Source organism: Rhopalosiphum padi, chromosome 3, assembly GCF_020882245.1.
Source record: "Rhopalosiphum padi isolate XX-2018 chromosome 3, ASM2088224v1, whole genome shotgun sequence".
Classification (NCBI taxonomy): domain Eukaryota; kingdom Metazoa; phylum Arthropoda; class Insecta; order Hemiptera; family Aphididae; genus Rhopalosiphum; species Rhopalosiphum padi.
Window position 1 is genome coordinate 362206 of NC_083599.1, and position 25591 is coordinate 387796.

Consider the following 25591-nt stretch of genomic DNA (forward strand, 5'->3'; position numbering starts at 1 on the left):
AATCATTTAGTCTTAATTTATAAAGATATCTAAAATGAAATTGCTAAAAAATAAAAATGTATAAATCAGACATAAACTATTTTATCTTAAAAGCAAAATAAATGAAATAAATATTTAATGCAGAATTGCCTGAATTCGAAAACTTAAATTTACTTGGATAATTAGGTATATAATCTTAAAATAAGGAAATATGAGTAAGTACTTATACATAATATTTTAAATAAATTGAATACATTCTTAATTGTCAAATATTAAAAATATCTTAAAACTTAAATGAAAATAATATAAAGTTTTAGAAAAAATTATTTTGAAAACCAAATAAATATAGACAAATAGGTATAATGTTGTTAAAACTTTGAAATATTATTAGGTATTAAACACATTTAATAGAATATTATTAACATGGAATAATATACCCAATAGATAATTATTTAATATCAATCTTCATCAATTTTAATAACTTCCGGATTTATAGTCAGGGTTTCCCTAAAAATTAAAAAAAAAATTTATTAAGTAAGATCTACAATTATTATTGTATTTAGATATTATCAGTTGTATACATACTCATATTCACTTTTGATATTTCCAAACTCTGTTGTCAAAACGCCAAATAATTCTGGTCCCAAATATTCCAAAGATGATTTGTAAATATTCTTTACTGTATATCGTTCAACATGCATGTACTCAAATCGAATATAATTAGCCCACAACTCTGTAAATAAATAAATAGGAATATCACATAAGTAAAATAGTTAATGGCTCGTTAAATCAATGTTACATTGTAATACAAATTTTCAAATTATAAAAGAAGAATAAAATATATATCATCTATAATTTTATTTAAATAAGGTACCTATTTATTAACAACTGAATTCATATCACAAGGTTGTTATCATGAATTCTTACTGATAACCATAGACCTCATACTACGGTATACTAAGATGCTTTGGTTTTACCTATTAAGTCTACGTATGATGGTAATACATTTTAACGAGTCTTTAAAATTTAAATATGATCCGATTCCGATATCGGGTGATTATCTAATGGACCGTCAAACATGCTCTAAAATATTTAAAGAACGTTTATGCAACGAAATTTGTTTTAGATGATGTCGTACCCGCATGTGTTGTCTCTGTGTTACAAACGTCAGACATATCAAATTTGCGTTCAGCAGATTCAATTGTATGCTGTTAGCTTTAAAATTAGAGCCAATTTACCTATTATCAAACTTAAAGGTAATAATATTATCTAGGGCATACCATAGGCTTTTATTGATCTCTTAGTTTTTAAGTGAGTTATAGTTATGTAAAATATTAAAACTTTAAAATGCTCGTAACTCATTTAAAAATTAAAATATCAATAAAAGCCTATGATATGCCCTAGATTATATTATTACCTTTAAGTTTGATCATAGGTAAATTGACTCTAATATTAAAGCTAACAGCATAAAATTGAATCTGCTGAACGCAAATCTGCTATGCCTTACGTTCGTAAGAAAGAGACAACACATGCGGGTATGACGTCCTCTTAACGAGGCATTAAAACGATTAACACTCCGTTAAACGTTTTAAGTTTTTTTATGCAACCGGGCAATAGTGTTCAATATTTTTTAACAATTTTCCATCTTTAAATAGAAAAATATAATATGTTATAATGGTCTTTGGTAAAATATTATACGAATAATTAATTAATTATAAATTATAAATTATTATCCTATAATTTAAAAAAAAATTAAGAGAAATAAGTAAAATTTCTATTTTAGCAGACATTGATCAAAGAAAGAGAATACCAATTTTATAATGAATTTGAGCGATAATGCTTTAAAGAAAATGTTCATTAAAATAAATAAGTATAAAGTTCATGTCATTATAAAAACAAAAAGGCTTCTGTAAAATAATAATAACTTAATTTAAAAAAATAATAAAAAATTTATCAAAGCCATCACCCAGTACTATATAGAGTACTATCGAGTATAGATGATTAACATTGATTTGAAATATGGATTTTATTTTATTATAAAAAATAATTAGAGTTTTAAATAGCAATACATTTTGTAACTTTCAAAAGTTAATAGGTAATACTATGTATGAAATTTCACTATCCAAAATTAATAATTATGTAATTATTATACCGAATTATTAAAAATGTTCCATAATGGTATTGAATTTGATTCCAGCGGCTTGATGGCATCTTGAAAAACTTTATATGCCATTTCAAAAGAATCATTTTCGATATAAATTGTCAATATTTCAATCCAAACATTCAAATTATCTTTATTCATCCGAATTGCCTTGGACAAAATCTCATCACATTCTTCGTTTTTATGTTCAGCCTTAACAAAATAATTATGATATTACAATAGAAGTTAGTAATTATGATTCATAAAGTTTACCCAATAAGCATAACGTTCTGCTTTATACAAAAATCCTTCGTCAAACGCTCCTTGAAACACTCGTTCCACATTATCATTTACAAAAATAGCAATTGTTTCGTTTTTCACACCAAATTCTTTCCAAACATTGATTACATGCTCAACGAACATATTTCATAGTATTTTACGTTTCACGGGTGAACAAATTTCTTTCAAACCATCATAAAATGCTTTAAAAGTATATCTAAATAATTTAAATCATCAGTAGGCATTATATAAGTTGATTTATATACATAAAAAAATATGTAACTAACGTAAGTTCACGTCTACGTTGCCGGCCAAAGCATATAAGTTCCAATTCGGAATCAAAGATAAAATCATTTAAGTTAATTATAGCCAACTTTTGCCACATTTTTTTCATGCCCTTTGTATTCCTTGATCATATCCTTGTGTAATAGTAGTTAAAAAAAATCAATATTTTTTATATGTAGGCTACCTATTAAATACATTATAGTTAATTTTATACCTTACGATACGGTAATATGATTCCGTAACTGAATAACTTTTTATTACTGCATCTAACAATGTAAAATGAAACTCCAAGTCACCTTTGAAACATTTGATGGCATTTTTATATGTGCTCAAAGCTATAGGAAGTGATCTACTATTAGTATCTTCATTGCACTGGACTTCTAAACTGAAATTGTCAACATGTAGTCTTTTACAATGCTTGTGATATTTCAACCCTTCTGAAAAACTCAGTCTAGCGGAATTCACATCACTCATAATAATACTCAAACAAAGCGGTTATTTTGTACACTTCCGGATCATTGTGTTTACTCGACATTAGTTTACGCAAAAAAGTCGTGTCATTGATGTATGATTTCTGAAAATTAAAAATTATTTCATGTTATTAATTATTATATATTATATATTCAGGGACGTACACTGGTGGGGGGGGGGGTGTTTTGGGTGTTCAAAACACTGAAACATCCCTCGAAATGTTTGGTTTTTGTATGGTTTTTTACTTATTCTATTTTAATGTTAATTGTCATATTATAGGTACTTTGATAGACAGGTATGATATTACATTGTGTTTGTGAAAAAACCGATTAAAGCAAAATTTAAATTTAATACTAACAAATTAAAATAATTAATATAATTTGAAAAAAAATAAAAATACTTAAACAAGATTTATAATTAAAATAAAATTATACTTATTGTCTATTTACGTGGGTATCTACGTATTTACGTAACAAAACTGGCGACGAAAGATTAAATGAATTAATATTGTTAAATGTACATAGAGACATAGGTGTTAAGAGGGCGTCACACCCGCATGTGTTATCTCTGTCTTACAAGTACATAACATAGCAAATTTACGCTCACGTATAGCAGATCACGTATAGCTCCGTCAGTTTAAAAATAAGAGTGAATCGACCTATTATGAAATTTGATGGTAAGAAAATTATCTGTGTTTGTATGTTGGTTTTTTACGATAGTTCAATTTTTTAGCAAGTTATGCGTATATAACATAGCGTAAACTAAAAATGCTCATAACTCACTTAAAAACTTAATAATCGTAAAAAAAACTAACATACAAACGCAGATAATGTTCTTACCATCAAGTTTCATAATAGGTCAATTCACTCTAGTTTTTAAACTAATGGAGCTAAACGTGATCTGCTGAGTATAAATTTGTTATGTTACGTACTTGTAAGACGGAGACAACACTTGCGGGTGCTGCGACCTCTTAACTGTGAAGATATTCTTAACATAATGGCTAAAACTTTGCGAAAATTAGATTTAGTATTGTAATTTTTTCTTTATATCAATGTTTATACTTAATATAGTAGGTATTGTACCTAAATAGGTACAGCTAATTTTCATAAAAAAATTTCGTGTGTTTATTAAAAAAAGTTCTACTTTTCAATAATTGATTTTCAAAAACACTCCCCAAAACTTGTTTCTGCATACATCCCTGATTATATTGCCATATTGGTTATTATCAATTTATTTTTAAATAACTGTTTACGAGTATTTTATGTTAAATCAATAATTAACAAGAATATATTTTAATTCAAAAACGATCTGATACCAGGAACGTCATTTCGGGATTTTTGGGTGTGCGAAGTATCAAACATGCCATTTTGAAATTTCATTAGGCCATATAAAAATAGAAGTACTACGTATATGTACATTATTCTGCTTTCAATTATTTCCATACATCATGGACCGAATCAATGCATTAACATAAATATTAAAAATCAATTCAAAAACTAAAATACAATAAAAATGTATAGCACAATATTTGTGTATAACCAATGTAATTTAAAGTTGTAATCATGATTGACAGTATACTTATATGACAGTATATTTATAAATGTCAATATAAAAATCAAAATATTTAAAATACAATTTAATTTAAATCTTATTAATAATTGTGCATTATTTCATCAGGGTGCAGGCCATTTGAAACTATTTTAAAAGTAAGGGGTCTCAACCGCACACCCTGATCCCCCCCCCCCCCCAAATGACGCCACTATCTGATACTTGTCACATATTATTACAGTAAAAATATAGAGATCACTAATTAAGTACTTATTTTTAGTTTCAGTACTTTTTGTCCTCATTTAAATTCACATGAGATCTGTAATTGAGTAGTTGTCGTCATTATCTATAAGATTTGCGTAATAATTTAAATTCGATGATTAGAACTTTTACAATACTTCTATGCTAATTATAGCACTCATAATTATAACCAATTACATTATTAAAACTTTTGACACAATCTGGTTCCAAACAAATTCGAAAACTAGTCACGCTAATTCACACTATTTAGTTAAATTAATTAGATATTAATTAAAATGAATATAAAAATATTTTGACGAAAATTCTACCAAATTCATCATTATAGGAGGAAAAGGGGAGTGGCCCGAATGAGTCTGAGCAAATTATTTAGATATGTGGTAGATAGTCACCGTTGTCTAACTATAAGCCTATGAATTTTGAAATGAAAATTATGTTTAAAATAATAATTTCTTGATTCATTCTAAATAAGCTAATCATTATTATTTTACATTTAAATTTTCTCATAAAAAATATTTATCTTTAAATTATTTTATTAGTCTTTTCGATTTAAATTTAATATTATTATTGTTGTTTATATAACATCAACTATAATAGTTAATAGCTTAAAGGAAAATAACAGAATAACACTAAAAAACAAGTTTGCTTTGTTTTAAAGTCTATCATTATCTAAGAAACATGGTGTGGGTCTCAAATGTAAACACATAATTATTCAATGAGATACAGGCGTTTGAAAATATGCGTTGACGTCATAGAGCTGAAGTTGGAACGGGGGCGTATCTTTTACGTGTAAAAGTATCTAGATTAATACAATTTCAATCGTTAAAATATATAATATTTTAAAAATTTTTTTATTTAACCATAAGCGTTTTTTTTTGTATTTATGACACTGGTGTAGTTATAATTTTGATACACTTTCTAATTTTTTTATAGTAGATAAAAATAGTATAATTAATTTTGTAAAATTTAGTCAGTGCGGCAATAAGACGCCAGTCGCGAACTCAATAATTTTACTAAATTATAATTTATAATATGTATGCAACAACAAGATAATATATTCAATTTTATATCACACCATTGTCTTAGGCACATAAATATACTCAGGATTATGAAAAAATAATTCTGAAATACTATTTTAAGTTATTAAAATCATTGTGTAAATCAAACTACTTTTACACGTAAAACATAGGCGGCTACAGTAGTCACCGGCTCTATGACGTATGACGTCACGTGGCTATTCGTCAACTCTCATTATATCGTTGTATAATTATTTTTTTAACTTCGGATTTTTACCAAAACGTTTTTCATTCAGTAGACTACAATAATAAAACATTAAACTAAAAATTAAAAAAAAAAAATTAGTGTTGTGACTTGTGATGTCCTTTAAGGCGGTTCCCAAAGTGTGCGCCGCAACGCTAATCGTTATATGTGGTCCAAAAATAAATTTAAAATGTTCTATTCTTTATTTTATCTAAAAAAAAAATACCTTGCCCTGCTGTCTCCATCTATGGAACCCAAATTCCTAATTCGCAAACAGTGAAATATCTTGGTCTAACCCTAGATCGTAGGCTAACTTGGGCACAGCATACCAAATTGAAGCGTCTTAATCTAAACTCTCGTTTTCGTTTACTCAAATCGTTCATTAATAATAACACACACACTAACCTTAACACAAAACTACTTATCTACAAATCCTTAATCAAGCCAGTTTGGACTTATGGTATTCAGCTATGGGGTAATGCTAAAAAATCGAACCTGAACAAAATACAAACCTTTCAAAACTTAGCCCTCAGAAAACTTCTTAACGCTCCACCCTACGTCTCGAATAGCACTATCCATTCTGACTTAAAAATGAAAACAGTCCACGAAGAAGCAAAAATACACTATAAACGCTTTCATAGCCGTCTGTCCTCTAACCCTAATCCGTTAATACGTGATATCGCAGTCCCGACCATTCCTGGCAATCCGCCCAGACGCCTCAAACGTAGCTGGTGTCGTGACCTCCTTGTTCCCCCCTTGTAATAAAATTCAATTTAAAAAAAAAAAAAAAAAAAAAAAAATTAATAAACAAACAAATAGAAATCTCTAAGTAGAAAAAAAAAATAATAATAATAAATCATTAGTGAGTGTCATTACTGGATGGCTTCTCATATCTTGTCTGCCATGTAAAATATACATGTTTTATGTTAGTTTTCTAGTTTTAGATATTAATGTTTAATATGTTTATGTTTTTCTACCCTCTGCCTATATACTTATTGTGCCTAATGGGTATAGATTGTATATTTTAAATAAAGAGAAAAAAAAAAAAATCTAAAAAAAATGGTCATCAGTTTTATTAGGGGCTCCATAAGGAAAATTCAGTTCCAAAAGGGCGCTGTAAGACGAGAAAGTTTGGTAACCGCTGCTATAAATGATAGGTATATAAATATTATTCAGTATAATATAGTCGTTAGGTATTGATAAATACACTATTACTACATTGAACAGCTATTTACCTACTTATATGGTACCCCTAGGTACCTACTATTAAAAATTGTAGAGGTACAACGTGTTAAAATTATTATTAATTAATTGTTCGGTAACTTACGTTATCTGAACGAAATTTTAAGAATTGTTTCATTGAAGACAAATGAATGGGGGACATTTGTAGCATACTGAAATACAAGAAGTCGATGCGATTGATCAGCATATCTAATATTCTGGTATCATCAGACTGCATTTCTCCCACTCGAGAACGAAGCTATTGCAAAAATAAAAACAACAGTTAATTTTATAGTATTATTACTATAACAGTTAGTGTAACAACCACACGGGTATTGTGCTATTACTTCGATATTGTGTTGCAAGGCTTCCAGTAATTTTGACTAGGTTTCTATATGCTTTAAAAAATTTTCTCGGTTGACATCGTTGCTTTCGACCTTTTGCAAAAACGATTTACGTCCTTCAATTACTTGCCTAAAGGGAAAACATAAAACCATACGGTATTGTAAGTAATAATAGAGACAACAGATTTACCCATCCCCCAATGGCAAAAAAAATATACGATAAATAATTTAATAATTTTATTGTTGTTCACTTACATGAGTTCGGATTGTCCCATGACACTGTTGTTCCACAAGTACTGCCATTCGTATAACCCGCTGTTCGAATTCCGTTGTGTTTCTATCTCCATGATGATCGATGGCGGCGTCGACACTATTAGGTATGGAGAACGTACTGGACGACTAGAGTTGACAGTTAACGGAGACAAATGTGCGCAGCGATCATTCAACAGCGCCGCAGCAGTAATAATTCGATAGACGTGGGTGGTGGGGACGTTTGAGGTGAGGAGCCGGTCGAGCGCTCTGTCGGGACCGAATAAAAGCAAGACTGCTACCTGTGATATATGGCGAAGTGAAGATGGGAAGCAACAACAACAATCTATATTCTATAGCAGGGGTCCCTAATTAATATTTTTGAAGAGCCACATTAGGGATATTAAAATTTTTCACGGGCCATCAAAATTCTAAATACATATTTACATCATTTAAAAACCTATAATATTTAACAAAAATAATAATTTACAATAATAACACATAGAATGTTGTCGTAATATGTGTAATTTATTATTTGTCTGCGGGCCGGTTAAAATGTATACCGTGGTGACCTATGTTCTATACTCTATAGTAATATATGTTACATCTTTGAGATCGTAAAACCTCACTCCGCCGCTGTTGAATTCGGGATGATGTATAACAGGAACGACCAAACGGTCGATCGCAAACGATTTCAAAGTCGATCGTGTTAGAATTTATTTTTAGGCTACGCACATAAAAATTAATCATAGTGGTAGTTAACAACATATCGATAATGGTGAAATATATTTTTAGTAGATCGCGGCCAAAAAAAGTTTGGTCGCCCTTGATGTATAAAAATGGTTACGTTGTATATGACGGATGGCGGCGTTGGTTCCGGATCTTGGTCGGCCGGGTTTTCGGTTGAGGAATCGTGGTGGGGGGGACCTGACCTACAGACCCGCACCTCGCAAAATGTTTCCACACCCGTTTAAGGTATCTGCGCGCACCGTTCCCGTATTCTATTTATGATTGTAATAAACAAATAATTGAATTTTTGAGTTTGATGATTCTTTAACTTTTGTGTTTATTATTTCGTTTGATAGTTTGGACTTGGCAGCAAAAATAATTATTGCAATTTTCTCATAGAGTAATAAGAATAGTGTATACAATATGTAGAACTGATGTTTACCTTTGTCATCTTAAATAAATTATTGCACATAATTACTTAAAATATCAATAAGATAAAAATGTTTACGTAGCTGTGTAAATATATTATTAAATTAACTTGGCATAAATACAGTTATATATATTATATTATTATGGAAATAAACGATACGAGTCAATGATTCATGAAGATAAGACATACATCGTAGTCGACGTAGTCCCTTTAAACTATATCTGTTCTATAATATTTTTTAAAGTTTCTATAATAATTAAAGATCGATGATTAATGTTCAAGACTTTATTATAATATTATGAATAATATGAGTCTTACTTATCTATGAGTATTTAACATTTTATTACTATTTAGTATTTTGAATAAAAAATATTCCTTATTTTACCTACGGAAATTTATGTATATTTATATAGGCATAAAAACTGGAAATACTTAAGCACCATGGTTTAGATGACATTTTTTAACTATAAAATACGCCACTCCCCTTTCAAATATGATATAAAGTCGTCTAATCCCCATTTTTGATTACCAGAGAAGAACCACACGTTTAATGTATATGTACCTGTTTTTTGATGAGGCATTTATATACTTTCAGTATTTTTCTTTTTCCACGACGTCGTCGTCGCACAATTTATTATTAATAATATAGACACTTTGTTCAAAATTTAAACAAAAATGTAAATCATTATATAGTTACTTGTATTTTTTAAATTATTCGTCTACAAACATTTTTTATAAAATTAATTCCAATAAATTTTAGAATTAATCTGAAATTTAGTTTACGATCATACAGTATTCAACCAACCGGTACTCACCTAGAACTTCTTCAGGCCGTAATACACGTGGTAATAATATATAAAACGATTTCAAAGAATGCTTAATTGTGATCAGATAAAAAAAACGAAACTATAAGATTCTCAAATTTTAGTGAAATTTCACTAAAAATATTTATCTGGAGTGTATTTAATATGATTTTTGTTGGTAAATATAATTTTTTGTTGTAGGAAAGAATTTGTGTGTCAAGTGTTATAACTCAAGCGATGTGTCAGTGTTTAGTATTAATGTCCATAATAACATTATTCAAAAAGAATAAATAATTATTTAATATTTAGTTTAATTTTCAAATATTAAAATTTACCTATCCATTTATTTACAATAAAAACAAATACATAGGTAGTTTTATAAGGTTTTCTAAATTATAGCTTTTCTGAACTGATAAGAACGTTTGTGAAAAACAATTATTGTACCTATTGTTCATTAAATAATAATATATTATTATTAAATTTGAATCCTCAAATTAACTTTCCAAAAAAAAAAAAAATGCCAGCTAAAGAACAATGATTCAAAGTAATAATAATTATTGTTGTATATTAGGTACTTATACCTGACTCGTACTTTGGTTTTACTTTAATGCGAATTATGCGATTTAATAATAATTTGTAATTGGTATCTTAGTCGTTTTGGATGTTTTTTTAAGTATTTATTTTGAATTTTAGGGAGTAGTGACTATAGTGAGTGTACCTACAATATTTATATACACGCTCGACTGTAGGCGACTTTATGCCCCTAGTTGACATTTAAAATTTTTGTATTATAGATTTGATGTAGTATTTACATGTAAGGGGCAGCAACTCAAGTTTGCCTATAGGTGTGTTTAAACACTTGAGCAGTTGAGCCGACCATGTTTATATATTTTGTTGAATTTTAGTACAAAGAATATTGCCCATGTGCTACAATGTGACAAATATCTCCTGGATCCTTTCCGGGTTAAGACCATACATGTATAATATGTATAGTATGTGCATTAAACTCGGTCAAATATACGTATAATCTTTGTATTTGTTTGCTTTTCTGATACACTCAAACTGTTCGTATTACGACTGAGTACTTTATTTATTATTATGCCTCCCGACGCACCGTGTACCCAGAGTATATAATGGCATTGTAACTGTGAAAAGCGAAAACATATAGGTACGGACGTACGGTGAATATTCCTATGTATTTCTTCGAAAATAGTTGCCATAAATTTAACGGTCCACGACGTCTGCTTAACAACATAATAATTAATAAGTACGTTTTGCCTATACAAGTACATTAATTTTATTGTTCAGACATGCACAAATGGATGACCAAGGTAACATACCTTTAACTCTTTAAGGATAACGAATATGAGTAGACGTATACTCTTATTATATTAATTGTGACCGTTATCCTATATAAACCGTGAGCTTCAAATTTCAAATTATATTTTTTAGGTACTCATTATAATATCATACTAATTCTACTGATATCTAATTTCAATTCTAATTTTTTTAACACATTTTATTATCATTCTAAAAGTTTGGTCTTTGCTGTCTCAAAACTTAGATATTACCTATAATTGCAGTGACCGCAACTGTTAAATGTGCTTATAGCATATCTCAAAAATCATCCATGACCGTAACGTCCACAACTAGTATGCAGCCGTATTAATTGTATTAACTTTGGTACAAACTACAAAGTAACACATTTACCTGGCCTGGCTTGGGTACGTATTTCATGTGCGTCCTAAACGAGCGGTGACGGTGATGCGGTGGTAACGGTCACAATTCATTTTTTTTATTATTATTATTATAAAATATTATGCTCTCCGTCTCGCGGGCCCCTCTGCCGCCGCCCGAAGACAACATCGATATCGGTTTAATCGCGGCGTGCACACACGCACTATCACCGCTGCTAACACCCTGAGCTAATTAGTAATTAGCATTTAATTGAAATATAATATAGAGTATTATACCAGCCAAATGTGTATCATTATTTCATAACACTTATGTAACGTCGCCTTATTTTATTCGGTGCGCGATCTTTACTTTGTTTCTTCTTCTTCGCCGTAGATACAAGTGATACAACACGCCCGAGTAAAAACAAAACGTATCTCACCGAGTGCGTCCTGGGGACGACGCTATTATACATTTTTATTTATTATTATATACATCGGCATTATTTATTATATATGTATATTTGTTATTATTATTAAGCTCACGGGTGCTATTTATTATTTATATATATTATTATTATTATTATTATACACGCCGGTTACCGATCATCGTAGACGCTCCAATGTTCCATGATATACAATAATTGTTTATATATATACATATATATATATATATAATAAGTAATTAGTTCAGAATACGATAGGTATTATTATTAAATATTTGGTGTGAACTTCATTTGAGGCAAAGATAAGACGGTTCGTTCAAGAGAATGAGACGGCCGGCGGCCGGTACTCGTCTGGACCGACTTGTCTTCCAGTCCCATGCCCCTTGTACGTTTGCGGGGTGGTTAAAAACCAATCGTTGTGGTACTTGTACATTGTACCGGCGACCTTTGCGTACCGTGTCAAACATTGGCCTTTAGGTACAAACTATAAAGTAACACGTTTATCTGGATTGGGTACGCATTTCATATGCGTCTTAAACAAGCGGTGATGCAGTGTGGTTTTAATGGATTTTAATCACCACTATCTCTTAAATCGTAGAAATATTTATAAAAAATCGAAAGTTACCTACTCGCCTGTTTCAACATTTAGGTACTAGTCGATCAACATAGACACAGAACAAATCTTAGCGTGCAACTTCTCGGGGTACACAGGTCATATAAATAGAGGGTGATAATTCTTTTATCATGAACCACTCAGTTGCGTTTTGCACACCGAACAAGCAACACGTATGTTTCGCTTTCGCAGTTCGCGAAATAGTGCTGCGCATGTTATTACAATTTTTTTTTTTTGTTAATGTTTACAATGCAAACCACGGCCTGTCAGACGGATGGTAAGTTTTTTTAAACAAATATATTTTAAGTGGGTCACACTCTAACTGATCGAATTACACAATGTATGGAAATATGGACGTCGGCACAGATCCGCCGCATAATATAACAGTTGATGCTAGTATTTGGACACAAATACAAAATGACAATGCGACCTTGAAACAAATGGTAACGGAATTGCGATTAAACAATGAAAAATTACAACTTCAGATTTCTGAAATGAACGCTGTGGGCTCCAAAGAAATTTTGAGCTCGCCAAAAAAACCAATCAAAGTGACGAAAGAAGTAGCGAAAACTTCTGTAAAAATCCATAAACTACCTCCAATAACAGTATGTGGTGTAAATTATTTTAAAAAATTAATGATTAATTTAAAACTCGAAGAAGCTGAAGGACACGAGCAACAAATGAAAACTTTGGCTAATGGTGAAATTAAGATACTAACAGGCGACGAACACCAGTTTCGACGAACTATAAAAGTATTAGAAGAGCAAAAAGTTGAGTATCACAGGTACCAACTTAAAACAGAAAAAAAGTTTCGGGCGGTAATTCGTGGATTACCTGAATTCCCTTACGTTTGAAACTGGCCCCTGTGACATTAAAAACGAATTATCCGAGCTAGGACATCGTGTGCATAATGTTACAAACATTCAAATTAAAAAAAAAAAATTGACCCTACAACAAGTTTAGTGATCGAACTATTGTAAGGCTTCCATTATTCTTCGTGGATTTGGAGCCACAAGCAAACAACAAAGACATTTATGATATTAAAAATTTGTGCTATCATATAATAAAAGTGGAATCTCCAAGAAAAAAAAAGAAGTGCCACAATGCAAAAATTGCCAAACATTTGGTCACACTCAAAGCTACTGTTTCAAAACACCAAAGTGTGTAAAATGTAGTGAAGGTCACACTTCACTAAATTGCCCTAAGTCTAAAAAATCAAAGGCGAGAAATGCGCAAACTGTGGTGAAGGACATACCGCAAATTGGAAAGGATGCATCACTTATAAAAATGCAATAGAAAAAGCTCACCCTAAAAAAAACTACAGCAGTACAAAGAATACAACAAAACCCCCAAAACCAGTCACTCAAGAAGTTTATTTTGCACAGATGGCTAGTTTTTCGAACGAAAATCAAAAAAAAGGTCCACAGACTCACTCATACTCAACAAAAAAAAAAAATGTACCGTCACTATCTGACGTTATGATAGCATTAACAAAATTAAATGAGAGATTGGATAGGCTTGAAAATAGCCAGCCGAAAACCAAAGCACAAAAGAAGAAGAAATGAGTAGAACGTTTCGAATCATAACGTGGAACGCTAACGGGCTTGTACAACGAAAACAAGAACTTGAAAATCTTATGAATAACGAAAAAATTGACATAGCTTTAATTTCAGAAACCCACTTCACAACGTGGACCACTCTAAAATTACGTGGCTATCAAATATATACAACAGAACATCCAAGCAATCGCGCTCATGGAGAAACTGCAGTAATAATAAAAGAATCAATTAAACATTATGAACTTGATAAACATCCTCAAAAACATTTACAGGCAACTAGTGTCCATATTAATGACAGTAACAATGATCTAACTATCTCTGCTATATATTGTCCACCAAGACATAAAGTAGATGACAAAATGTTTATTAAATTCTTCTAGACACTCGGTAGCAGATTCATTGCTGGAGGAGATTATAACGCCAAACACACCTTTTGGGGTTCGAGATTGATTACTACTAAAGGGCGGGAATTGTTCAAATCAGCAAATACAATTAAAGCACAATTCATTTCAACTAGAAAACCAACTTATTGGCTGACTGACCCAAATAAATTACCTGATCTTATTGATTTCTACGTAATGAAAGGAATTTCAACAAATTATACGGAAGTTGAAGGACTAATAGAACTGACGTCAGATCACATTCCTGTGCTTCTCTCACTAAGATCCGATGTGATAATGAAACAAAAAAAAAATTCTATAACAAACAAAAAAACAAATTGGGACCTATTAAGAAATACCCTTGAAGAAAACAATACTTTCAACTCGACTAAAAACAATAGCAGACATTAAAATTGCAGTAAAAAAAATAACCGACGACATTGTTAGTGCGGTGAAAATAGCAACTCCGGTAACTATCAATGTTAATAATTACGAGTTAACCTATCCACTAGAAATAAGAAAACTAGTCCAACAAAAACGTCGAGCGAGACAAACATGGCATAGTACACGGAACCCAACGGATAAAACTGAATGGAACCGTGTTAGCAAAATTCTTCATGAAAAAATCAAAGATATGAAAAATGAAACGTTCAAATCATACTTGAGTAGTCTCACTGCGACGGATAATACCGATTATTCGTTATGGAAAGCCACAAGGCTCATGAAGAGGCCTCGTGTTCAGATACCACCTCTCCGTAAGGAAGACAGCACCTGGGCACGCAGCGAACAAGAAAAGGCCGAAATATACGCTCGGCATCTTGAACATGTATTTATGCCAAATACTATTGACTCTGAGCTTGACATTTTGCAATGCTAGCCGCTTAATGCAACACGTGAAAAAATCAAACATTTCTCGCCGTTGGAAATTGCTAAAGAAATTGATAACAACTTAAACCCAAAAAAATCACCAGGCTATGATGAAATTAGTCCAAAAATACTGAAAGAACTTCCAAAGAAGGCTATCATTCATCTTACACACATATTCAACGCTATTTTGCTCACGGAATACATTCCAGAACAATGGAAACGGGCACAAGTGATCATGTTGCTCAAACCAGGAAAACCACCTGAAAATGTTACATCATACCAACCGATATACCAAGTTTATCTAAACTTTTAGAGAAACTTCTGCTTAAACGTCTAAAACCGATTATAGAGGAAACAAATCTTATACCAGAACATCAGTTTGGATTTCGCAACGGGCATTCGACGGTCGATCAAGTGCATCGAGTTACTAATGTGATTAGTAAAAGCTCTTGAAGAAAAAAAGTACTGCTGTGGAGTATTCCTTGACGTATCCTAGGCTTTTGACAAAGTCTGGCACAAAGGATTACTCATCAAACTGCGTGATCAGCTGCTACATGCCTGGTGTGCACTTCTTGAATCATACTTGACCGACCGTCAATTTCGAGTCACACACGAAGAAGCGATAACCGAATGGAAAGACATATCAGCTGGAGTACCGCAAGGTAGTGTTTTAGGACCTATCCCGTACCTACTCTATACGGCTGATATACCAAACGATGACAACACAACATTAGCTATGTTTGCCAACGATACGGCAATTTTGTCAACACGTAATAGTCAACTCACTGCAACTGATAACTTACAGAAGTCGATTGACAATTTTTTTGCCTGGACAAGACGTTGGAAAATTAGGATCAATGGCGATACGCAAAACCGAAAATATCCAATTAGTACTGAATCAAACACCAATCCCACAAAAAGGTTCAGCAAAATATCTTGGAATGCACCTTGACTCTCGTCTAAACTGGAAACACCACGTCCGCCAGAAAAAATTCAGATTAAAGAAAAAATGCGAAAACTTTATTGGTTAGTCGGACCCTTATCTGAATTAACCATCGAAAACAAACGTCTACTGTATGTAGCAGTTATAAAACCGATCTGGATTTATGGTAGTCAACTGTGGGGTTGTGCCAGTAAATCTAACATCGATGTAATACAACGCTGTCAAAACATTGCCCTTCGGACCATCACTGCAGCATACCGGTTTGAAAGAAACAACGCAATTCACCGTGATATGATGCTGCCTACAATAGCAGACGAAATCCAAAGGTTTGCTCGCAAACACGAGACGAGGCTAGATCACCATGTCAATCCATTGGCCATTCAATTATTAGATAACTCCAAGGACATCAGACGTCTTAAGCGTCTTAAACCATACGACTTAGTTTAAGATTTTAGATTAAGGCAGGAGCCACTTCATTGGAAATGACTCCATCAACGTGTAATATATATATATATATTTATATCTAGTATGTAAAATATGTATAACTGTTAAACATATTTATAAAGACCTTTGGGTCGTTTAAATAATAAAGCCTCAGGGCATTTAAAAAAAAAAAAAAAAAAAAATGAACCACTCATTATTTCAAAAAGTATTCATGTTTTTGAAAACATTTTGTTTACATAGTTTCAATAAATTGTTAAAAAAAACAGCGTTTTTATTAAAAAAATTGTATTTTTAAATATTTTTTATCATTATATTTTTTAAGTTATTTACTTTTTTGAATTACAACATAGTTTTAATTTCATATTTCAAAGCAGAATATTTTTCTGAGTATTTTATTTTGATACATAAAAATCGAATTTTGTGCGAGTTGTTTATTATTTAAAGTATTTAATGTTTTGATGCGCATAATAGTGGTACAGGGTAACCCCGCAAAATGTTTGTCCACTACTCCGCTTGTCAACACTTTATATACGTATAAGTGTACAACTCATAAACTCCTCGCCCTAAATTCGATTTTTATGTATCAAAATACTCAGAAAAATATTCTGCTTTGGAATATGAAATTAAAACTCTATGTTGTCATTCAAAAAAGTAAAACTTAAAAAAATATAAGGTTAAAAAATATTTAAAAATATAATAACAATTTATCGAAGCTATGTAAACAAAATGTTTTCAAAAACATGAATACTTTATGAAATAATGAGTAGTTCATGGTAAAATAATCACTTTGTATATGTATATGTATACTAAATTATATATTGAATATATATATATGTAATATGTATATGTATGTTGTCGCCGAATATGTGAAATCGGCAAGACTATTCTACATTTTAATGTGTAAAAAAAGTGAATAAAAAAATAATTGTATTATGTTTAAAAAAATTTGACAAGTTAGCCCCCCCACTTTAACCTAGGAACCTCTTAAGAAAAATTGCTACTAACTTTTTGTTCTTATTAAAATTACATTTTTATTATTACAATAAAGATTTTTGTCCTCAAATAGACTTTTTTTAACCAAATAAGATTTTCATTTCATGGTTGTGTTTTATTCCAGTTATTAGATTGTTTTATTTAATATAGAATCATTATTTTTATTTATTAAATTAAGAATAATTTATCAAACATTGATTTTTATCTAATTGGAATAAAAAAACTGAATAAATATATAAAAGTTAAATAAAAAATCCCAAATTTAATAATAATCCTAAATTAATAAAAATCTATAAAAAAAAATAAATATAATCTTTATGGATTAAAAACCAAGGCTGGGGAAGTTAATGATTTTTTTAAACTCAGTTAAGTTAAATATGTTTTGATTCAATTAAATTTAAAGTTAAGTTAATAGACTTCTTAATACATCAATTAAGTTTAAAGTTAAGTTGACAAATCTTGTTAAGTTAAGTTATTAAGTTAAAATTAACTTAACTTTTAACTTATTAACTCGTTAATGGTCATCCTTGTAAAAAACCTAAATTAATAAAACTGAAATAGGTATTTATAAAAAAAAAACCCTACATTATAAAAATGATAATAGGTATTTGTACAAAAAACTGAATAAGTAGATCAAAATAAAACATTTAATAAAAAATGCTAAATTAATAAAAAAAATCTAATTTATAAATAAATATTATTTTTATGAAATAAAAAGCTTCAATAATTAAAATATTCATTATTTCATAAAAAGTTCAAATTAATAAAAACTGTAATATTAATAGTGTATATTCATAAAAAATAATATTCTTTATTGATTAAAAAATTCCATATAAATAGAAAATACTAATTTCCATAAAAAATATCCTATTTTAATCAAAAAATGTTGATACCAGTTACCAGCTAACAAACATTGCTGATTGGCTGCTTAATGATGGTTCAAGAAAAATTTGAAAACATGATTTCAGTGATATGGGTGGGGCTGGGGACATGTGTCTCCAGCCCCACCCTAATTTTTTTTTTCCGATTAAAAAATAGGCTTGCAAATTGTTGCTAAATGACTGCTAAATGTTGACTTCTAAAAAATGTCAAAATTTTGAATGGGGGGGGGGGGGGGGTTGGGAACATGTACGTGCAATAAAAAGACCTCAATGACCAAGAAAAATGCTTGTAGCGTTTTACCTATCATCATAGGCAATAAAGATCACGGCCTGGTAATGCCGATCAGCACGCGTGCAATTATAGTTTATTTATAATCCACTATTTGTAATTATGTCATAATAATATGTTACCGAATTCATGCAATCGGCAGAAAAAAGTCTGCCTAATTCACGAAATCAGCAATCAACATTTGCCGATTTCATGAATTAGATAGCCAAATTGCCGATTTCACGTATTCGGCGACAACGTTGCTGATTTCATGAAATCGGCAATTTCATAAATTCGGCGTAACATATATATATATCCGAATTTCGAATTTTAGATTTAAGCACACAGAAAAATATTCTGCTTTTTAATAAGTTTTTAATGACTATATATTTTATCTGATACAAATATTTTCAACCATTAATACATTTTTTGAAATAATGTAGGTATATCAAGTTAAATAGACCTATTGCGGTATAACTACCAGTTAATTATGTTAAACTTAATGAGATTCGTGATTGTATAAATACAATAATATAATAAATTATAAATTATAGAATTAAGGTTGCGAAGCAGCATTTCGGAATGCTGCATTTCTCGCATTTAACCAGCCTCTTTTAAGTCAAAAATTGAAATTATTATATACAGAGAGTACAGAGAGTTGTATATTTGGAGTATTGCCTATGGGGGTGTATTTATATACTGATAATAACAGTCCATCAATACTTTCTAATGAATATCCACTACCCTTCGCTGCATATTTTTCTTCCTCATTAAGTTATGACGTGAAAGCCTGCTCTATTAATACATTTATATCGGAATCAATGAAATTGCTTAGGCCGATGTCTTAAAAGACCTATTTCGCGACGGGTAATCTATTGTTTTTAATAAATTGATAAGTTCTGGTTTTAAATAGTCGAGAAAAAAATATGATTTTCAATATTATTCAGATTTTTGGGATAATACTATACGATTTTTCGATTATGCGCTGATTTAACTTCAACAAAACCGTCAAAACCCGATGAGTTAGTCATATCCATACGAGCTTTTTTCGATTTTATACGTGACCTTGTGTTTTATACATATACACGTTTACTTCTTATCGTATAAAAAATTAATCTATCTGACATACACATAAATAGAAAAAAATCTTACTTGTCACATCGCATAGTCCAGCATATTCGACATGTTGTAAAACTTCTACGCAAATCACTACTACAAATCATCATACCCATTATCCTCTATATTATTTTCATTTTGAGGCCGATTTGAGGGGCCTTCTGGCTGATCTGGCACTATTATATTCGGGGCGATATCTATTTAACCTGGTTGTAACACTGATCGAACGCATGTTAGAGCTTGTAAAATAAACATTAAATAAAATATTAAAACAATTAAAATAAAACTAAAAACAAGAAACATACCATGGACGTCTTTCATATGTCTATTCTGGTGACACTTGTTACTAAACGTCGATGTACAAATAGTGCACGGAAAACGAATCCCTTTGTGCGTTTTTTCATGTCTGCGCAAATAATCTTTTAGTGTAAACGAAGACGTACAGTTTTCACATTTAAACATTTTAAAATAAAAAATTCACTTAAAATATTTAAAAACTAGACGAATGATAAATGTGTGACATTTCAAGACACACTGAACGACTGTCGGCTCATTAGGAATTAGGATAGGAGTCTCTCTCTCTTGAATTGAAACATTACATATGATATTCATGCTATTAAGTACCAATACATCATTCTTTACATTTTCAGTATAAATGCTAGACATTACACTACTATTAATTTAATATTAATTAAATTCAATAACCATTCTATGTACATAGCATAAAACCAAGAATATTATCAGTATCGTCGCATCTATTTTAAACATAGGATGTTGAAACTTTATTATGTGGTAGAAATGTGATTTCATGTCTCAAAATTCCTTGAGTGATCTGCTGTACTGCTATCTAAAAAATGAACTTTTTGTGTGAAAGTGTTAAGTGTTGAACTTTTAATATGAGCAAAAATTAACATATGAAAGCATGTTTTAAAATGTTTAAGAAGTAAGAGCTTAAATAAATTATCGAAGTTAACTATGAAATATATAATGGATGGAGAATGACTTAAGAATACAGTGTTTAAAAAACAGTAAAAAATATCAATTTTTAATATTAGTTAAAATTAACATATGAAAGCATGCTTTATAGAGTTTGTGAAGTATGAGCTTAAATGAATTATATGGAAATTAATTTTGGTAAATAAGAACCATTTATTTAATCTATAATTCTGGGTTTCATTATACTAACTTTTTGTTACTCTACTATTAATTTACTATTAATTATATTCAATAACCACTCTACGTACATTGCATAAAAACAATGAATATTATCGTTATCTTCGAATCCATTTTAACCATAGGCAGTTGAAACTTTCACATATGGCAGAAAAGTGAATTCATGTATCAGCATTCCTTGAATGATCTGCTCTACTGCATCTAAAAAAATGTAGTCTGTTAAATATGTATAATGGTTGGAGAATAACTTGAGAATACAGTGTTTTATAAGTAGTTAGAAATTTGAACTTTTAATACAAGCTAAATTTAACATATGAAAGCATGTTTATAAATGTTTAAGATGTATGAGTTTAAATGAATTATGGAAGTTAACTATGAAATATATAATGGTTGGAGAATAACTTAAGAATACAGTGTTTAATAAGCAATAAAAAATATGAATTTTTAATATTAGTTAAAATTAACAAATGAAAGCATATTTTATAGAGTTTATGAAGTATGAGATTAAATGAATTAAATGGAATTAATTAGGGTAAATAAGAACCATTTATTTAATCTATTGTTCTGGGTTTCATGACACTAACATAAGAATTGAGTATATTCTAAGTAGTTAGGAATCTGAACTTTTAACATAAGCTTAAATTAACCATATGAAAGCATGTTTTTGATTGTTTATGAAGTGTGAGCTTTAATGAATTTTATGGACGTTAGTTGTAGTAATTAAAAATCAGATACTTAATCTAAATGTAAGGGTTTCATAACACTAACTTAAGAATTGAGAGTTTTATAAGTTGTAAGAAATTTGAAATTTAAATATGTGCTAAAATTAACGTATGAAAGCATGACTTTTATAGTTTATGAATTATGAGCTTAAATGAATTATATGGAAGTTAATTATGAAACATATAATGACTGGAGAATAATTGATGAATACAGTGTTTTATAAGCGGTTAAACATTTGTACTTTAAATTTGAGTTAAAATTAACATATAAGAGCATGTTTAATAGTGTTTATGAATATGAGCTTAAATGAATTATATGGATATTAATTTTTGTAAATAAGATCTATTTATTTAATCTATTGTTCTTGTTTTCATGACACTAACTTAGAATTGAGTAGTTTATAAGTATTTATGAATTTGAACTTTTAACATAAGCTTAAATTAACCATATGAAAGCAAGTTTTTGATTGTTTATGAAGTGTGAGCTTTAATGAATTTTATGAACGTTAGTTGTAGTAATTAAAAATCAGATACTTAATCTAAATGTAAGGGTTTTATAACACTAACTTAAGAATTGAGACTTTTATAAGTTGTATGAAATTTGAACTTTAATTATTAGTTAAAATTAACATATGAGAGCATGTTTAATAGTGTTTATGAATATGAGCTTAAATGAATTATATGGATATTAATTTTTGTAAATAAGATCTATTTATTTTATCTATTGTTCTTGTTTTCATGACACTAACTTAGAATTGAGTAGTTTATAAGTAGTTAGGAATTTGAACTTTTAACATAAGCTTAAATTAACCATATGAAAGCATGTTTTTGATTGTTTATGAAGTGTGAGCTTTAATGAATTTTATGGACGTTTGTTGTAGTAATTAAAAATCAGATACTTAATCTAAATGTAAGGGTTTTATAACACTAACTTAAGAATTGAGACTTTTATAAGTTGTATGAAATTTGAACTTTTAATATTAGTTAAAATTAACATATGAGAGCACGTTTTATAGTGTTTATGAATATGAGCTTAAATGAATTATATGGAAGTTAATTATGAAACATATAATGGCTGGAGAATAATTGATGAATACAGTGTTTTATAAGCGGTTAAACATTTGTACTTTAAATTTGAGTTAAAATTAACATATGAGAGCATGTTTAATAGTGTTTATGAATATGAGCTTAAATGAATTATATGGATATTAATTTTTGTAAATAAGATCTATTTATTTTATCTATTGTTCTTGTTTTCATGACACTAACTTAGAATTGAGTAGTTTATAAGTAGTTAGGAATTTGAACTTTTAACATAAGCTTAAATTAACCATATGAAAGCATGTTTTTGATTGTTTATGAAGTGTGAGCTTTAATGAATTTTATGGACGTTAGTTGTAGTAATTATAATTCAGATACTTAATCTAAATGTAAGGGTTTCATAACAATAACTTAAGAATTGAGAGTTTTATAAGTTGTAAGAAATTTGAACTTTAAATTTGAGTTAAAATTAACATATGAGAGCATGTTTTCTAGTTTATGAAGTATGAGCTTAAATGAATTATATGGAAATTAATTTTAGTAAATAAGATCTATTTATTTAATCTATTGTTCTTGTTTTCATGACACTAACTTAGAATTGAGTAGTTTATAAGTATTTAGGAATTTGAACTTTTAACATAAGCTTAAATTAACCATATGAAAGCAAGTTTTTGATTGTTTATGAAGTGTGAGTTTTAATGAATTTTATAGACGTAAGTTGTATTAATTAAAAATCAGTTACTTAATCTATTGTAAGGGTTTCATAACACTAACTTAAGAATTGAGAGTTTTATAAGTTGTAAGAAATTTGAACTTTAAATATGTGCTAAAATTAACGTATGAAAGCATGACTTTTATAGTTTATGAATTATGAGCTTAAATGAATTATATGGAAGTTAATTATGAAACATATAATGGCTGGAGAATAATTGATGAATACAGTGTTTTATAAGCGGTTAAACATTTGTACTTTAAATTTGAGTTAAAATTAACATAGAAGAGCATGTTTAATAGTGTTTATGAATATGAGTTTAAATGAATTATATGGAAATTAATTTTAGTAAATAAGATCTATTTATTTAATCGATTGTTCTTGTTTTCATGACACTAACTTAGAATTGAGTAGTTTATAAGTATTTAGGAATTTGAACTTTTAACATAAGCTTAAATTAACCATATGAAAGCAAGTTTTTGATTGTTTAAGAAGTGTGAGTTTTAATGAATTTTATAGACGTAAGTTGTAGTAATTAAAAATCAGATACTTAATCTATTGTAAGGGTTTCATAACAATAACTTAAGAATTGAGAGTTTTATAAGTTGTAAGAAATTTGAACTTTAAATTTGAGTTAAAATTAACATATGAGAGCATGTTTTATAGTTTATGAAGTATGAGCTTATATGAATTTTATAAACGTTAGTTATGGTATTAAAAATAATTTAGTTAATCTAATTATAAGGGTTTCATGACGCTAACTTTTTGTTACTCTACTATCAATTTACTATTAATTATATTCAATAACCACTCTATGTACATTGCATAAAAACAATGAATATTATCGTTATCTTCACATCTATTTTAACCATAGGCAGTTGAAACTTTCACATGTGGCAGAAAAGTGAATTCATGTATCAGCATTCCTTGAATGATCTGCTCTACTGCATCTAAAAAAATGTAAACTGTTAAATATGTATAATGTTTGGAGAATAACTTGAGAATACAGAGTTTTATAAGTAGTTACGAATTTTAACTTTTAACATAAGCTTAAATTAACCATATGAAAGCATGTTTTTGATTGTTTATGAAGTGTGAGCTTTAATGAATTTTATGAACGTTAGTTGTAGTAATTAAAAATCAGATACTTAATCTAAATGTAAGGGTTTTATAACACTAACTTAAGAATTGAGATTTTTATAAGTAGTTAGAAAGTTGTACTTTAAATATGAGCTAAAATTAACATATGAGAGCATGTTTAATAGTGTTTATGAATATGAGCTTAAATGAATTATATGGAAGTTAATTATGAAACATATAATGGCTGGAGAATAATTGATGAATACAGTGTTTTATAAGCGGTAAAACAATTGTACTTTAAATTTGAGTTAAAATTAACATATGAGAGCATGTTTTATAGTGTTTATGAATATGAGCTTAAATGAATTATATGGAAATTAATTTTAGTAAATAAGATCTATTTATTTAATCTATTGTTCTTGGTTTCATGACACTAACTTAAGAATTGAGTAGTTTATAAGTAGTTACGAATTTGAACTTTTAACATAAGCTTAAATTAACCATATGAAAGCATGTTTTTGATTGTTTATGAAGTGTGAGCTTTAATGAATTTTATGGACGTTAGTTGTAGTAATTATAATTCAGATACTTAATCTAAATGTAAGGGTTTCATAACAATAACTTAAGAATTGAGAGTTTTATAAGTTGTAAGAAATTTGAACTTTAAATTTGAGTTAAAATTAA

At 29.2% G+C, this 25591-nt stretch overlaps 1 pseudogene; it reads right to left on the reverse strand.

The window, feature by feature from the left end:
• Nucleotides 1–203: 203 nt before the first annotated feature.
• Nucleotides 204–21020, reverse strand: LOC132927923 (uncharacterized; annotated as a pseudogene).
• Between the last annotated feature and the right edge of the window lie 4571 nt (nt 21021–25591).